Consider the following 16,893-nt stretch of genomic DNA (forward strand, 5'->3'; position numbering starts at 1 on the left):
TATACATTAATTACGTGGACTCGGGTATATATGACATCATTTTACATTTTGCAGATGACGCAAAACTCGAAAATTTCATAAACAATGAGGAGGATGGTGGCAGATTGCAGGAGGATTTCGACAGATTTGCAAAATGGGCAGACAGATGGCAGATGAAATGTGTGAAGTGATTCATTTTTAGAGGAAGAGTGAGGAGAGACAAGAATTATGCAATTTTGAAGGGGTGCAGGGACAGAGAGAACCATTTTGTGCACATGCAAGTCTTTGAAGATGGTAAGAGATGAGAAGGCTTCTAAAAAGGTATACATGATCTTTGGAGTCAGAAGTCTTACAACAGACTTCCGGGTGCGGCTATGCAGAGCTAGGTCGCATATTCGGTAGCTCCCGCTTGGAACGGACTTTTGGGCTCTTTTACAGTGCCCCCACGGCATTTGTTTGACATTTCCCGGTGTGGGAAGAAGACTGCAACATTCCCCTGACAGTGTCCCCCAGGAATGTTATGTCTTTTGGCTAGCAGACCCGGCAGAAACAGTAAAAGATTTGGCTGCAACAGGATAAACAGGGCCTCTTCCAGCATGCAGGTGGGGGAAGGGCAAGCTTAAAGCTGCAAGCTGACCTGAGGGCCTTTATCAAAGGCGAATTCTAGCAGCAGAGGGAACAACTGTGAAAAGATCTCACCAAGGTCACTGAAGAAGCGGGGACGAGGCTTCCGGTGGCGGCCATGGAGGAGTAGGTCGCGCATTCGGCAGCTCCCGTCTGGACTCTTAGACCTTTTTCAGGAGTTTCCATAGACATTTTGGGGCAGATTGGTGAAGCGAACACTGCCAAAAGGATTCCCTCTCGAGACTTCCGGTTGCGGCTATGCGGAGCTAAGTTGCACATTCGGCGGCTCCCGCAAAAACGGACTTTTGGGCTCTTCAGGGCCCCCAAGGGCACTTTTCCGACGTTTCCCGGTGTGGGAAGGAGTTAATAATAGCTCCCCGTCAGTATATGGCTTTAACTAGGAGCGGGGTGACAAAAAAGGTGGTGGTGGACCAGAAGAAGGGAGGGAAGAAGGACAAAATGGCGGCGGGCGCAGACCAAGCAGCGTGGAGGCAGTGGGCGGAGGAGCAACAGGAGGGTATCCAGTGCTGCTTCAGAGAGATTAAAACGGACCTTCTAGAGCCGATGAAGGCTTCTATTGATAAGCTGCTGGAGACACAGACGGCCCAGGGGGTGGCGATCCGAGAGGCTCAACAAAAGATCTCTGACAATGAGGACGAGATCTTAGTCCTGGCGGTAAAGGTCGAGGCGCTCCACAAGAAATGGCAGGAGCGGTTCGAGGGATGGAGAATCGGTCGAGGCGGAAGAATCTGCGGATTCTGGGCCTCCCGGAGGGGCTGTGGGGGCCTATGTGGTCACCATGTTAAACTCGCTGATGGGAGCGGGGTCCTTCCAGGGGCCCCTGGAGCTGGAAGGGGCCCATAGAGTGTTGGCGAGGAGGCCCAAGGCTAACGAGCCTCCGCGGGCGGTGCTGGTGCGGTTCCATCGGTTCGTCGATCGGGAGTGTGTGCTCAGGTGGGCCAAGAAGGAGAGGAGCAGCAGGTGGGAGAACGCGGAGGTTCGGATATATCAGGACTGGAGTGCGGAGGTGGCGAAGAGGAGGGCCGGGTACAATCGAGCGAAGGCGGTGCTGCACAGGAAGGGGGTGAAGTTTGGCATGTTGCAGCCGGCGCGACTGTGGGTAACCTACAAGGACCGGCACCATTATTTTGAGTCTCCGGAGGAGGCGTGGGCCTTTGTTCAGGCCGAGAAGCTGGACACAGACTGAGGGTCGGGATGGGCGATTGGGGACTGCGGTCGCTATGTCCGTTCATCTGTTCATACCAAAAAGAGGCGTAGATTATAAAAGAAAGGAAGTTACACCAAACTTTTACATTTAAAAAAAATGGTTAAGCCTCAGCTGGAATATTTTGGGCACGGCATTTTAGGAAGGATATCAAGGCCTTGGAAAGGGTGTAGAAGGGATTGAGTAGAATGATATCCAGCATGATGGACTTCAAAAATGTAAAGAGAAGATTAAAGGGGGAATTGAGAGGGATGGATTTGGGAGGATTTGAGAGATTAGGAGCCGAAGTAGACCACTCAACCCTTTGATCCTGTTTCCCATTCAATAAGGTATGGCTGATCTGACTAACCTCAACTCCACATTCAAAATCCTGAAGGGTTTTGATAGAGTAAATCGGGAGAAACTGTCTTCAGTGACAGAAAGGTCAAAAAGAGAATGCAGATTTATTTTAAGAGGCTAAAGAATCAGCAGCAACATGTTTTACACAGCGGGTGCGGATGATTTGGAAGGTGCTGTTGGAAAGGCTGGGGAAGTTGATTCAATAATAACTTCCAAAAGAGTATTGGATCAATACTTAAAAACAAAATGTTTCCTGGGAGAAAGAAAATGAGCAGTGGAGTGGGACTAATTCCAGAACTCTTTGAAATAGCCAGTAGAGGTACGATGAACTGAATGACTTCCTTCTGTGTTGTACCATTTTGTTAGGGTCAGGAAGCTGCCATAGTGCCCTTGTTGTTATGTTGGAACCTCAGGCTGTCCTGCAACCTCCCATAGAAGCCCTAGGATCCAGCAATAAGACTGGACTGACAGTAAAGAAATCAACTAAGGACTATTCACGCCGACATGAATGGATATTCTAATCGGGGGGGTTGGGACTATAAGGCCTGATTCTGATGTTCAACTACAATACGTCCGGGTTACCATTACTTCATTGGCCAGGAGGTGGGGGAGCACAATCGGAACAGGAAATCCGTGTTTAGGGATCTTCCGGGACTTCCCATTCCTGCCCCAGATCCCGTTCCCCAAAAATGGAAGCGCAACCTCCCCCAAAGTATCTTTAATGATTTCCCTTTGACAAATGTTAGGCTAACTGGCCTGGAGTTTCCTACTTTACTGTCTCCTTCCCTTTTTGAATAAACAAGCCACATTTGGTATTTTCCAATCTCATGGAATCTTTCTTTAATAAGGACGCGGGGGTCAACACCGAGTAAAATAATGTTTTATTTTAATTCCCTGTAGATCCCTACCATGTTCCTATTCTGGTTGGTGCCTTACTGGCCGATGTTTTATACAAAGGTTACTGAAGAGCCCCCGGCTCAAACAGGGGAGCTCGTACTCTGCAAGGACCACAGGGAAGATAATCATTCTCGCCCTGTAGGGCTCGTGTGAGCTATTCCACTTTCCAGAATCTAGGCAAGTTCAGAAAACTAAAACCAATGCATCAACTTTCTCACTAGCCTCTTCTTTCAAGATCCTAGGATGAAGTCCACCTGGACCCAGGGATCTGTCAGTCAATGTTGGTCAATAACACTTCCCTGGTGACTGTAATTTATCTGAATTCCTCCCTCCTTTCCTTTGATGATGTTCACAATCCGAAGAGGGGTAGGCCATTCTACCACTCAAGCCTGTTCCACCATTTAACCCATCTCGACTTCATATTGTAGCCACGTAAAATGGCTGCTTCCCTATTAATTTGGCCAAAACCCGATTTAAAATGGCTAACCGAAAAGGCTGATGGGAAAAGCAGACAACAGGACACAAACGGACAGCTGCAGGCAGAATATCATATTCGGCTCTGGGGAAGTCGGCCCAGATCGATACTCAGGACTATTAACAGCCCATCAACCCAGACATCTGCAGTTACACTCAGGACTATTAGCAGCCCATCAACCCAGACATCTGCAGTTTAATCGGCTATCCCCGGGAACAATTGCAACATATTAGCAATTGAATACCGGGCCAGACTTGTCGGCGCCTGCAGTGGCCAAAACAAAGGCAGGTGAACGACCACCCCCCGATCGGGGAATCGCCTCGCAATTGGACGTATCGAACCCAGTGATTGGGAACAAGTCCAATCACTTGGGACTCAGGGTCAAGGGCCGCCCCGAGAGGCGGGAAGCCCCTGGGCCCTATAAAGTGAGGGGCCAAGTTCAGATCGCTCTCTCTCCCTTCTTCGCCTGCTCGAGACCTTCGCAAGAACAGCAACCGGCAACTGTAAGTTTGAATCCAGCGATCGCTATCCGATAAAGACTCCTAGCCATCGACCTGTATCAGCCTGTTGAATCCCGCGGGCCAGATCCGATTGGATAAGCCATTCGTTTCCCTGACCTGGTGGGCTCTTCCTAAAGTTAAGTATTGGCCAGTAGTGATAGGTTTATTATATAGATAGTAGGATTATTGTGTAAACATTACTTGTTGTATATAATAAATGACCGTTGATTTCAATCTTACTAAGCGGTGTGCTGACTTATTAATCATAACTTGAACTTGAACCACGTGGCGGTATCAGAAAGATACCTGGAGACTCGTGAGCAAAGGTGACGTAATCAGAACTAATAAACTAAGGCTAAAAAGAGCAACAATATTCCTGAATAACCTTGGCTGCTAAAAATCAGCTGATCACATATGTATAATTATTAATTGAGCCAGTATCTGCTGCTTCTTGTAGGTCAGATAAACAACACATGGTGAATTGTTGGTGATTGATCAAACAGCTCATTAACCGAACCTATCATGAGGCTGAGATTCCTGACATTCAGCTGTGGATAATTCGCCCAGGCTTCGCTGAATTGCTCCAGCATTAGAAAAGTGAGATTCACTGGCTGGAATTTTCCAATCGTCGGGATTCACTTTTCCCATAGGCTGCGCACCCCCACCAGCGGATATCCCATTGACAAGCGTCAGGACAATGGAATCCCGCCACCAGCGAACAGCGTGTCGCCGAGAAACATGTAGCTGAAGGACCATAGAATACCATCCGCTTATGTGGGGAGAGTATTGAGCAGTTCAAATTCTTACCAACATGGATTCGAAGTAATTTAGCTTGAAGACGCTTAAAGCATGATGATAAATATCCATGTGTAAGACATCCACTGTGGAATGAGATACTGTGATGTGGATTATTTTATAATAAACCAATCCATCATGCTACCTCCAGGACATAAACACTAATAAAACCTGTTCAAAGCATGAATCTTTAGTTTGCCATTGTAAGTAATGTGGCAATTTGTAGACAATCCTCATTTCTGAAGCGAACATAAGTAAATACGTTGAATGGTCCATTAACAACTTATTGATCGGAACTATTTTAAATCATGAGAATTGTATATGTGTTCTGCCAAGAAAAATTAGGAGCCTTGAAAACGAGTGCTGGGGTCACAATGTACAATTAACCTGTGCCCTTTCAATGCAATTAATGAGGCACATCAATGTAATGTTGCCAGTTCAGCATCCAGCCAGCTCTACCTACACTGCTGACATCTCAGCAGTGTTAAAATTAGCCAATATTGCTTAAAGCTAGCCTGCACCTCTGAAAGGAGAGATGCTTTGTGACTGCAGCAGGCACTAGCAGACATGCAGGAACTGAATCTGACCAATGAAAACATTGAATCACGGGTGTGCTTGTCGTGCTCCCCACGGGATGAGGCCATCAAGTGGGCAGGAATTGGCGATTGAAGGGTCTCAATTGTTAGTGGGGCAGGACAGGTTGGGAAGGCCGGTGCCATCCCACCTAATTTAAATGCCCCTCATCCATCAAAGGCATCATGGGGTAGTACAGAAGATTCCGGTCACCAGCTCAGAAACTGACACTGTAATTTAGAGAGATAGGGCAGCACGGTAGCATTGTGGATAGCACAATTGCTTCACAGCTCCAGGGTCCCAGGTTTGATTCCGGCTTGGGTCACTGTCTGTGCGGAGTCTGCACATCCTCCCCGTGTGTGCATGGGTTTCCTCCAGGTGCTCCGGTTTCCTCCCACAGTCCAAAGATGTGCAGGTTAGGTGGATTGGCCATGATAAATTGCCCTTAGTGTCCAAAATTGCCCTTAGTGTTGGGTGGGGTTACTGGGTTATGGGGATAGGGTGGAGGTGTTGACCTTGGGTAGGGTGCTCTTTCCAAGAGCCAGTGCAGACTCGATGGGCCGAATGGCCTCCTTCTGCACTGTAAATTCTATGAACTCCATGAAGCCCCGTTGCCTGGTGACTTAAATGCAGCTGGCACAATGACTATCATCAAATGAAAGCATCATGATTGCTGCCAAAATACTGGGCATTAACTTGCATGATTCTCTACCTACAGTCACACCCCACCTGGACATTAATGGAATGGAACCTCTTTTGATTCTTGTATTGAACAGATTCACAAGCAGCAAAAAGATGTCAGTCAGGGGTATTTTGCCCCATGTGGAAGACCTGAGTCCCAGCAAAATTATGTGCTCACTCCATCTGTTTCTCTCTGGCAAGAGAGAATGAAATGTAATTATCTCTCACTGAGAGCTTCACTAAACTCACTCACACAACAGCTGATGGTAAACTGTGACATATGGTAAATATCTCCCACTCCAATCTGAAAAGAGTCAGATGCAAAAATGTTCATCACCACAGTTACCATCGCAGCGATTGGCAATGCATGTTCTGTGGCTGCAGCAGGTGACAGGTTGCAGTGAGGACATCCTTACTAAAGCACGGATATTGCACACATTGTTCATGGTTGAAGTTCAGGCTGAGTATCCTGGGTAGATATGCCTTCAGCCCTGCTCCCTCTCCTCCTCTTTCTGCAGCTTGTCCTAATCTGCATGGCCTCTCTTCATTCTCCAAGTTATGCTGTAATCCAAGACAGATGGCTACTAGTAAACCCATGTCTGGGAGTAATTGGTTTGTGCAAAAGCCTCAAAGTCAGAAAACCCACACTGCACTTTTTCCCTGCAGACATTTGCAACTTTAAACAGCCATAGGAAGTACGATATATTTGTAATATTATTATACCAGGCAGAAAAATTCAACAACAGCTCACCTGCGCCTTAAAGGAGTAAAGGAGTACTGGTGAGGTGTTCCTTTAGTTCAGCTGTTCAAAGTTAAGAGAGAGCATTTGCTGGTGCAGTGAGCTCCAAAATATCACTGCTGGTGTCAAATTGGTGATGTCTGCTCTGCTTCCTTCTGACAGCCATTCACTGTATGGGTGCTAACGCCCTCACCAATATGGCATTTGGACTGACCATGGGCGAGATTCTCCGACCCACCGCCGGGTCGGAGAATCGCCGGGGGCTGGCGTGAATCCCACCCCCGCCGGTTGCCGAATTCTCCGGCACCGGAGATTCGGCGGGAATCGCGCCGGTTGGCGGGTTCTCCCCCCCCCCCCCCCGCGATTCTCCGGCCCGAATGGGCCGAAGTCCCGCTGTTGGAATGCTTGTCCCGCCGGCGTGGATTAAACCACCTCTCTTACCGGCGGGACAAGGCGGCACGGGCGGGCTCCATGGTCCTGGGGGGGGCGCGGGGCGATCTGGCCCCGGGGGGTGCCCCCACCGATCCGCGGGCGGGCCTGTGCCATGGGGGCACACCTTTCCTTCCGCCTTCGCCACGGTCTCCACCATGGCGGAGGCGGAAGAGACTCCCTCCACAGCGCATGCGCGGGAGCGTTAGCGGCTGCTCGCGGCATCCCTGCGCATGCGCCGCCCAGAGATGTCATTTCCGCGTCAGCTGGCGGGGCACCAAAGGCCTCTTCCGCCAGCTGGCCTGCGCCGGACTGGTAAATCAGTCCGGCGCAGGCCTAGCCCCTCAAGGTTAGGGCACGGCCCCCCAAGATGCGGAGGATTCCGCACCTTTGGGGCGGCGTGATGCCGGACTGATTAGTGCCGTTTTTGGCACCGGTCGGCGGACACCGCGCCGATACTGGAGGATTTCGCCCCAGTTCAGTGGGCTGAAGAAACTCAGCACCCAAATAATGACCGCAAGTGATCACAATATGATGCACATTCTGTTTGCACCGAGCGACGGCACTTTGAAGTTAATGGAAAATAAGATCGGGCAAGGTGTAAAGTGGATGGCCTATCTCATTCCATCAAATTCCCACTGGACCAGTTAGATTAGATACATACATATGAAGGTATGAATTAGGAGCAAGAGTAGACCATTTGGCTCTTCGTGCCTGCTCCACCATTTGATAAAATCATGGCTCATCTCATTGTGGCCTCAGCTCCACTTTCCTCTCAACCACGTTTTTCCTTTGACTCCCTTGTCTGTCAAGAATCCATCTTTCTCAACCTTAAAAATATTCAATGAAGCAGCCTCCGCTATTCTCTTGGGGAGAGAATTCCACAGACTTAACAACCCCCTGAGAGAAGATTTCTTTCTCACTTTCATGTTAAATGGGAGATGCCTTCATTTTAATCAGTGTCCCCTGGTTCTAGACTCTCTCCTAAGGGGAAACATTCTCTCAGCATCCACCATGTCAATCTCCCTCAAGACCGTAGAGATATTTCAATTAGATCACCTCTCAGCCTTCAAGCCACCCTGTCACCTCTTGATTTACATGTACCTCAGGGATGTTATTTGTGTTTTCTACAGTGAAGGCAAACTCACAATATTCGTTTAACACTCTGCCATTTCCTTTTTTCCTCAGTATTAATTCCCCCGGCTCAGTCTTTGGAGGACCCACGTTCACTCTTTTCCGCCCCTACTATATGATTTTATATTTCTAGTGAGCTTTACTCCATACTTTTATTTCTCTACTTTTTTTTAAGCCATTGTTTGTTGTTTTTTAAATAATTTTTTTCTTCTTTACTATCCTTCCATGGGATACATAGATACATAGAAGATAGGAGCAGGAGTAGGCCTTTTGGCCCTTCGAGCCTGCTCTTCCATTTATCACGATCATGTCTGATCATCTAATTCAATAGCCTAATCCTGCTTTCTCCCCATAACCTTTGATCCCATTCTCCCCAACTGCTATATCCAGCCGCCTCTTGAATAGATTCGATTTTTTAGCATCAACTACTTCCTGTGGTAATGAATTCCACAGGCTCACCACTCTTTGGGTGAAGAAATGTCTCCTAATCTCTGTCCAAAATCGTTTACCCTGAATCCTCAGACTGTGCCCCCTGGTTTTGGACACACCCATCGTTGGGAACAGCATCCCTGCATCTACCCTGTCTAGTCCTGTAGAATTTTATAAGTCTCCATGAGATCCCCCCTCACTCTTCTGAACTCCAGCGAGAACAATCCTAACCTAGTCAATCTCTCCTCATATGACAGTCCCGCCATCCCTGGAATCAGTCTGGTAAACCTTCACTGCACTCCCTCGAGAGCAAGAACATCCTTCCTCAGAAAAGGAGACCAAAACTGCACACAATATTCTAGGTATGGCCTCACCAAGGCCCTGGATAATTGTACTCAAAACCTCTCGCAATGAAGGCCAAAATACCATTAGCCTCCTCTACCGCCTGCTGCACCTGCATGCTTACCTTCAGCGACTGGTTCACAAGGACACCCAGGTCCCGCTGCACACTCCCCTCTCCCAATTTACAACTATTCAGGTAGTAATCTGCCTTCCTGTTTTTGCTTCCAAAAAGTGAATAACCTCACACTTATCCAAATTATACTGCATCTGCCATTGGTTTGCCCACTCGCCCAACCTGTCCATATCATCCTGTAGGATCCCTGCATCTTCGTCACAGTTCACCCTCCCACCCAACTTGATATCATCTGCCATGTTACATTTTGTTCCCTCATCCAAATCATTAATATATATTGTGAATAGCTGGGGTCTCAGCACCGATCCCTGTGAGCATCACTGGCAAGGCCAGAATTTGTTGCCCTTGAACCGAGAGGCTTGATGGGGCATTTTGAAGGGCAGCTAAGCATCAAGCACATTATTTTGAATCTGGAGTTGCATGTAGGACAGACCAGGTAAAGGTGGCAGATTTCCTTTCCTGAAGGGCATTCGTGAGCCAGATGGATTTTATAACAATCAGTGTTAGTTGGCGCCGTCACCATTACTGACACTAGCTTTATATTCCTTTTATTAATTGAATTTAAATTTCACAAGCTACCATGGTGGGATTTGAACCCATGATGTCAGAGCAGTAGTCTGATCCTCTGCGTTACTTGTTCAGTAACATTGTCACTATACTGCTATCTCTTTGTCTGTCCAATCCACTGATTTACCACTAATCTGCACAGAATTATATGTTTTTTATTCCAATTTGATAACTTTCTTAGTTAGCCACAGTCGGTACACACTTCCCCTATTACCTTTGTTCCTCACTGGAATGTTTCTTTGCTGAGTGTTATGAAATATTTCCTTAAATGTCTGTTACTGCATCTCTACTGTGTGACCATTTAACCTAATTTACGAGTTAAGTTTAGCCAGCTCCATCTTCATACTGTTGCAATTACTTTTACTTACGTTTCAAGCTTGACACTTCCTACAGGGATCAGTGATCCGCTCATGGTTCTTCAGTAAGTCTCACCAGTAACCAGCATGCACCATCGTTAGTGCCTATGCTCTGACAATGACACATACGGATGAGGTCAAAGAAGTATTTTATGATGACCTCAGCAAGATAATTAGAGGAGTAACTCACCAGGACAAACTCATTACGCTTGGTGAGTTCAATGCTGCGTGGACACAGACTGGAAAACATGAGGAGGCGTACTAGGACATCACAGTATAAGCAGAGCAGTAACCAGCTCCTGCTCTCTATTTGCAGTGAGTTTGACCTAACTATCACAAATGCAGTCTTCCAGCAAGTAGACAAACTGAAAACAACATGGATGCACCACAGATCCAAACAGTGCACATGTTGGACTACGTTATTGTATGGCAGTGAGATCTCAAGGATCTGCACTCTAACCTTGTCCTCAGAGATGCCAAATGCTGGCCTGACCATCTGATTCTCAGGAGTTTTGTGTCTTTGAGGATAAAATCGAAGGTGTTTGGCACATAGTCAAGTCACAAAGGAAGCTTACAGTGACTGTTCTTAAAGAAATGGTGAGGAGACAAGGATTAGAACACAAACTAGCCACAGGAGTTGCTGATATCCTGGAGGACAATATTGCCATTGACGATTCTTGGAAAAAGTTAAAGTACATTTCTCACAGCACAGCATCTGAGGTCCTAGGATTTGTTAAATGGATGTACCAAGACTGATTCGGCAACAGTGACCAAGACATAGGGCGGCACAGTGGTTAGCACAGCTGCCTCACAGCACCTGGGACCTGGGTTTAATTCCGGCCCTGTGTTACTGATTGTAGTTTGCACTTTCTCCCCGTTTCTGCAGGAATTTCCTCTGGATAATCCGGTTTCCACCCACAGTCCAAAGGTGTGAAGGTTAGGTGGATTGGCCATGTTAAATTGCCCTTTACTGTCCAAAAGGTTAGATGGGGTTACTTGGTTACGGGGATAGGGTGGGGACCCGACCTGAGGAAGGGTGCTCTTACAAAGGGTCGGTAGAAATTAGATAGATCAAAAGGCCTCCTTCTTCACTGTCGGGGGTTCTGTGATTCTATAAGCTTCTAAACAAAGTATGCAACGCTCCCTATTATATATCTAACAAGGAATCACAAGCAAGGAATGCCAGAAACCATCATGCAAAACACATGCCACAGGCCAAACTAAGAGAGATGAAGAATCAATGGTGGGAATATAAGGCTGATAAGCTTCAAGCAGTTGCTGATAAAATGGACTTGAAGATTCTACTTGAAGGTCTGCAATCAGTCTGTGACACCAGAACTAATGGTCTAACACCTATCCTCTAAGCAGATGGCAAACAGCTCCTAAGAATGGGCATGAGATTTTCTCTCATTGGAGAGAGCATGTCAGCAGTTTCCTGAATGAACAATTATACTGAGCCACTTCCACATCACCACACTCTGGAAGACCTTTCTCTCAATTCCTCTCAAATAAAAGTCACAAAGACCATTAAGCAGCTTTCTATCGTCAAGTCACTAAAAACTGATGGCATCCCACCTGAAGTATTCTGGTGTGGAGGGACTCACATGGTTAGTGTTGTGACACCGTAGTGCGGTCAATCCCCGCCCCACTAGATCTCGAGTTGCAACACAATTGAAATTAACAAATAATTATTAGAAAATACTCAGAGCCTTTGGTCTATAGCTACCCAATAACTACAGTTACCAGGTTTGTAAATTTAAACAATTAATTTTTATTAATAACAATAACTATAATTATAGATTCAGCAAATGCAACTGGTTAACTATTATCTAATTCCTAACCCATTCTTAACTCACCCACCCTCTACAAACACACACAAGATAGACATACACAGAGGGGAAAGAGAGGTGGAAGATACTGATGAAAGTAAAAGGATAAGAGCCTTTGTTCCAGATGGACATCTTCCAGTACCCCTTTCTTCAATCTAGGCTTTCAGTTGGAGGCTTTTGTTTTCAATCTGTAATGGTTTTCACTGTAGATTCATTCCACAGATAGGAGTATTTCTGGAGAGAGAGTGAGAGAAAGAGACAGACTAACACTCACAGCTGCTTCTTTCAGCGTCCAGGATCTGACTGTCACTTCTTGCATCTTCTGAAAACCATTCCTTATCCCAATCACCACCTGCCGCCGGGCAGAGTACGTACGGCCTTTGGCCAAATCATTTGGCCACCAGCCAGCCGCTCAAACCGATTCCCTCCAATCTCTCGGGTGCCAAAAGTCTGAGTTCTGCTGTTCAAAAGCTAGCACAGTGTACAATTTTGCTACTTTTGAGTGCCTCGCTTCCTCTGCTCAACTTAAAAGTATATGTCCATTAAACATCCTTGGATCAAAGAAAATGAAATGGGAAATAAGGGAATCAACAGCGAGGGCCTTTTCATAAAGGAACTTACCCCTCGTCTCTGCTTCATCTAAAACCAGGGCACTAAGCCCTAAGTTACAAGCATACCTCCATATCTCATCTTTGCAAATGGAAAGGGAGCAATTCATCTGTGGCAATCATCATGGAACACCACTTCTTTCAACAGCAGGAAAACTTCTTGTAAAGGTCATTCTTCTTCATCCCATTGACTGTCTGTATCCAAAATCAGAGAGTGGCTTCCATGCAGGACATGATCATTGAAGTAGGTCAAATTCAAAAAACAGAATATGGTTTTGACCTACCAAGGTGTTTTTTGAGTTCACCTACAGGATGTGGGTGTCACTGGCTAGGATAGCATTTATTGTATATCCCTAGTTGCCCTTGCGAAGGTGGTGGTGAGCTGCCTTCTTGAACCGCTGCAGTCCCTCTGGTGTACATATGCCCACAATGCTGTTAGGGAGGGAGTTCCAGGATTTTGACAAAGCGACAATGAAGCAATGGCGATATAGTTCCAAGTCAGGATGGTGGGTGATTTGGAGGGGAACTTCTGGATGGTAGTGTTCCCATGTGTTTTCTGACCTTGTCCTCCTAGATGGTAGCTGTTGTTTGCTTGCAAGATGCGGCCTAAGGAGTCTTGGTAAGCTCCCACAATGCATCATGCAGATGAGATACACTGCTGCTACTAAGCATCGATGGTGGAGAGAGTGAATGTTTGTGAAAGGGATGCCCATCAAGTGGGCTGCTTTTCCCTGGATGGTGTTGATATTCTTGTCTGCAGTTGGAGATGAACTCATCCAAGCATTTGACACAGGTTAACGGGAAGACCTGTGGAAGGTTCTGTACAAATATGGTTGCCTGTAACCAAATATGGTTATCTAGAGATAGATAGGTTCTTGATTAATAAGGGGATCAGGGGTTATGGGGAGAAGGCAGGAGAATGGGGAAGAAAAAATATCAGCCATGATTGAATGGCGGAGCAGACTTGATGGGCCAAGTGGACTAATTCTGCTCCTATGTCTTATGGTCTTATGGAAAAGATGATCAGTGTCATTTGCTTGTTTCATGATGACTAGCGTGATACGTCATTGGATGACTTTCACTAATGGGACCACATCTTTTCACAATATACATTAATGATCTGGAAGAAGGAACTGAAGGCACTGTTGCTAAGTTTGAAGATGATACAAAGATCTGTAGAGGGACAGGTAGTATTGAGGAAGCAGGGGGGCTGCAGAAGGATTTGGACAGGCTAGGAGAGTCATAGATGTTTACAGCATGGAAACAGGCCCAGCTGGTCAATGCCGCCCAGTTTCTATCACTAACCTAGTCCCACTTGCCTGCATTTGGCCCATATCCCTCTATACCCACCCTGCCCATGTAACTGTCTAACTGCTTTGAAAAGGGCAAAATTGTGCCCGCCTCTACCACTGCCTCTGGCAGCCCGTTCCAGATGCTCACCACTCTCTGTGTGAAGAAATTTCCCCTCTGGTCTCTTTTGTATCTCTCTCCTCTCACCTTAAACTTATGCCCTCTAGTTCTAGACTCCTCTACCTTTGAGAGTGGGCAATGAAGTGGCAGATGAAATACAATGTGGAAAAGTGTGAGATCATGCACTTCGGAAGGAGGAATAGAGGCATAGACTATTTTCTAAATGAGGAAATGCTTAGGAAATCTGAAGCACAAAGGGACTTGGGAGTCCTTGTTCACGATTCTCTTAACGTTAACGTGCAGGTTCAGTCGGCAGTTAGGAAAGCAAATGGAATGTTAGCATTCATGTCGAGAGGACTAGAATACAAGACCAGGAATGTACATCTGAGGCTGTATGAGGCACTGGTCAGACCCCATTTGGAATATTGTGAGCAGTTTTGGGCCCCGTATCTAAGGAAGGATGTGCTGGCCTTGGAAAGGGAAAGGAGGTTCAGAAGAATGATCCCTGGAATGAAGAGCTTGTCATATGAGGAACGGTTGAGGACTCTGGGTCTGTACTCGTTGGCGTTTAGAAGGATGAGGGGGGATCTTATTGAAACTTACAGGATACTGCGAGGCCTGGATAGAGTGGATGTGGAGAGGATGTTTCCACTTGTAGGAAAAACTAGAAGCAGAGGACACAATCTCAATCTCAGACTAAAGGGACGATCCTTTAAAACTGAGATGAGGAGGAATTGCTTCAGCCAGAAGGTGGTGAATCTGTGGAATTCTTTGCTGCAGAAGGATGTGGAGGCCAAATCACTGAGTGTGTTTAAGACAGAGATAGATAGGTTCTTGATTAATAAGGGGATCAGGGATTATGGGGAGAAGGCAGGAGAATGAGGATGAGAAAAATATCAGCTATGATTGAATGAGTCTAGTGGCTTAATTCTGCTCCTATGTCTTATGGTCTAATTGTACCAAGTAAAGCTGTGTATTGGCTCCAGCTCTATTTGCCATATACCTCTTGGCCATGCTCCTGTGCACACTCAAAGATCTTGGTCGAGGGATACACATTGAATTAGAACTGACAGCAACCTCTTCGACTTGCAAATGCTCAAGAATTGCACAGTGATTACTGAGCAGCTACTAAGTGAATCATAGCAGATGCTCTAGAGGAGAATAAGCTGTCATTGATGACTTTGCCCTAGACTCAGGACACTTTGTCCTGACAATAGGTTTGAAAAAGTCAAAAATCTTGGATCAACCCGCTCACGATAATCGACACCAAGATCTACAATCGCTATCAACAATGCACCTTTCTGTTCAGCGAGAAGTTTTCCTATCTTGGGCGTATCCTCTCCAGTAACACTACACTGAGCGGCGAAATCAACCATCATCTTGGAAAAGCAAGTTCAGCGCTTGACAGGCTCACTCACAGACTTCGCAACGACCACGAAACTTGTCTCAGACTCCCACCCAGGGAGGCAGCGGCATAGTGGTATTGTCACTGACTCGTAATCCACAGACCCAGGTAATGTTCTAGGTTTGAATGCTTCCATGGTAGATGGTGAAATTTGAATTCAATAAAAATCTGGAATTAAAAGTTTAATGATAACTATGAAACCATTGGTGATTATTGTAAAAAAAACTATGGTTCACTAATGTCCTTTCGGGAAGGAAATCTGTCGTCCATACCCAGTCTGGCCTACATGTGACTCCAGAGCGGTTGACTCTTAAATGGCCCCAGAGTTGGAAAATAAATGCTATCCCAGCCAACGACTCCTGTATCCCATGAATAAATGTTTTAAAAGATCCAAGTCTACCAGGCAGTGTTTCTTGCATCACCACTATATGGGTGAACAAACTTTTGCCATTGTATAAGGCAACTAGAAATATTCCATCTTCGCTGTATGAAATCAATTTGCAACATCTGGTGGAAGGGTAAAATCCCGAACACTGAACTTGTTGCCAAGTGCTGCATACCTGGCATTGCGAGTGTCACAACCACTTCAAAGGCATTCCTCAAAGTGGTCCGTGAGCTAAATATTTATGTACCTCCTTTTGGGATTTACAAGTGATTCAACTGGAAAATATCCAGCAGCAAAACCTGAGTCTTAAACAAGATAAAAGTTAATTTATTACAAAACTACTGTTAGTTACTTAAGTACAAGTAATAAATTTACCAATGAAATACATGCAAAGAATAAATGCAGATAAAGATATGAGATAATTAGAAAGATAAAATTCAGTTCATTTCCTTATGGTCGCATTACAGGCCTGTGGCTTGCAGCTGATGTGTTGGTTGCCTGGAGTTAAGGGTTGAAGTTGAAGAATTGCATTTAGCAGCTTCGATGGTTGAATAGTCAGTGTTTGCCTTTTCAGGTAGATTTAGTAGGTCAGATAGGTTTTGGGAGAGAGAAGGTGTCTTGTTCCTCACTAGTTCTGTGGTTACAACTCTTGCATATTTCCGAGATTCTTCTCAACAGAACAACAGCTGTTTTCTGGAACCAAAACAGAAGAAAAAGTTAGCGTTACAAGTCTGTATGAGTCTTTTCCAGAGATAAAAAGAGGGAGAAATGTGATGGATTATATACCGTATAAGAGGGGGTCAACCTTGGTCATCTTGTAGCCATGTCTCCAATGGCTATCAGATTATAGATCATAGAATTTACAGTGCAATACAGTACATTGTGTAGCCCTATTATGTATTTTGTTTTATTTTCATGTACTAAATGATCTGTTTGATCTACTCGCAGAAAAATACTTTTCACTGTACCTCGGTACACGTGACAATAAACAAATCCAAACCAAGAAGGAGGCCATTTGGCCCATTAAATCTGCACTGGC

The 16,893-nt window shown here is 45.9% G+C and overlaps 1 protein-coding gene and 1 long non-coding RNA gene across 4 annotated transcripts in view; one reads left to right on the plus strand and one right to left on the minus strand.

Annotated features, from left to right (window-relative positions):
* LOC140388121 (von Willebrand factor D and EGF domain-containing protein) overlaps positions 1-16,893 on the plus strand; it is a 455,711-nt gene that overhangs the window by 261,075 nt on the left and 177,743 nt on the right. The gene's annotated exons all lie outside the window — the stretch shown is intronic.
* Positions 16,223-16,893, minus strand: part of LOC140388125 (uncharacterized) — a 175,084-nt gene continuing 174,413 nt past the window's right edge. For both annotated transcript variants that reach the window (XR_011934099.1, XR_011934100.1), the window contains exon 5: positions 16,223-16,547. This is a non-coding gene — a long non-coding RNA (uncharacterized lncRNA). The remainder of the gene's footprint in view (positions 16,548-16,893) is intronic.

The sequence above is a fragment of the Scyliorhinus torazame genome, chromosome 2 (assembly GCF_047496885.1).
Source record: "Scyliorhinus torazame isolate Kashiwa2021f chromosome 2, sScyTor2.1, whole genome shotgun sequence".
Lineage (NCBI taxonomy): Eukaryota > Metazoa > Chordata > Chondrichthyes > Carcharhiniformes > Scyliorhinidae > Scyliorhinus > Scyliorhinus torazame.